Here is a 1,387-nt window from a genome sequence, read left to right as displayed (position 1 = left end):
GTTCCCCTACATTCACTTTGGTCATGTCCCAAAGTTCCACAATTCTCACATATCCCACTTGGGATTGATGAAGATGCCGTCATGGCATTAACATGTTGCTTTGGTGATTTTGAGGCTTCTTCAAGTCTAGCCATAGCTTTTTCGAATTTCAAATTGATGGTATCAATGTGAGCACTAAGTTGAGCACCCAATTGAGTAATAGAGTCCACTTCATGCTTTCCTCCTCTAGTAGCCTTGCGAGGTCTACTATATTGTGAATTATGGACCGCCATTTCCTCAATCTTGTTCCAAGTTTGATTGTCGTCAACTTCGGTGAACATTCCATTTGATCCCATGTTGAGAATGTTTCTTGAGTCTTCAAAAAGACCGTTCCAAAATTGTTGTACCAAGAACCACTCGCTAAGTCCATGATGAGGACATGAGCGACAAATTCCCTTGAATCACTCCCAAGCTTCATACAAAGATTCTTCATCTCTTTGCTTAAAGCCCGTAATTTGAGCTCTTAGCATGTTAGTCTTTTCCGGTGGATAGAACTTTTTGTAGAAAGCTAGAGCCAATTTCTTCCAAGAATCAATTCCGAGAGTAGCTTTATCAAGGCCTTTCAACCATTGTTTTGCGGTGCCAATTAGAGAAAAAGGAAATAAGACCCATCGAATTTGGTCTTGAGTTACACCGGTTTGAGAAATCGCATCACAATAGTCACAAAAAGTCTCCATGTGAGAGTGAGGGTCTTCACTAGGCATCCCCCCGAATTGGCTTCTTTCGACTAATTGGATAAATGCGGATTTGGCAATAAAGTTTCCGGTTAAGTGTTGTGGTGTGGGAGTACCATTAGGTAGGTTCTCCTCGGTGGGTACGGAATGTGATGAAAATTTAGGCATTGTGGGTTGATTTTGTGTTGGGTTCTCCTCACCTTCTCTTGCAAAAGGGTTGACGAACTCAATAGTGTTTGGTTGAATAACCTCACCAATACCTCTCAAAGTTCTCCTATCAAGTCTTCTATTATTTGTCAAAGTCCTTTCAATTTCGTGATCAAAGGGTAACAAGTTACCTTGTGATCTTCTAGACATGCAAAATATCAAACAACTCGAAAATAATTAGAACAAACCTTGAGGAGTTTTACTTCCCCAAGGCAAAGAAAGACACAACTAATAACAATATAAGAAAATCTAAATCAAGTTAACACCATCCCCGGCAACGGCGCCATTTTTGGTCGGACTCACTTGGAGGTTTAGTTTTCGGTACTTGTCGTTAGGAGCACCTAGACCAAAACACAATGTATAACTCCACAAACAACTCTACAATAAGTAAAGAGGTAAGTAAAGGTCGGATCCCAAGGGATGGGAATTGAGATGAGATTTTCTATTGCAACTAGTGGTGTCTAAGG

The 1,387-nt window shown here is 40.6% G+C and overlaps 1 non-coding gene across 1 annotated transcript; it reads left to right on the top strand.

Annotated features, from left to right (window-relative positions):
* Positions 1-402: 402 nt before the first annotated feature.
* On the top strand, positions 403-509 carry LOC141593558 (small nucleolar RNA R71). Its single transcript, XR_012521633.1, has one exon. It is a non-coding gene; the product is annotated as a small nucleolar RNA R71 (small nucleolar RNA).
* Positions 510-1,387: the final 878 nt, after the last annotated feature.

Source organism: Silene latifolia, chromosome 7 (assembly GCF_048544455.1).
Source record: "Silene latifolia isolate original U9 population chromosome 7, ASM4854445v1, whole genome shotgun sequence".
Classification (NCBI taxonomy): domain Eukaryota; kingdom Viridiplantae; phylum Streptophyta; class Magnoliopsida; order Caryophyllales; family Caryophyllaceae; genus Silene; species Silene latifolia.
Note: the sequence above shows the minus strand (reverse complement) of the source record. Positions and strands in the feature narration are given on the sequence as shown.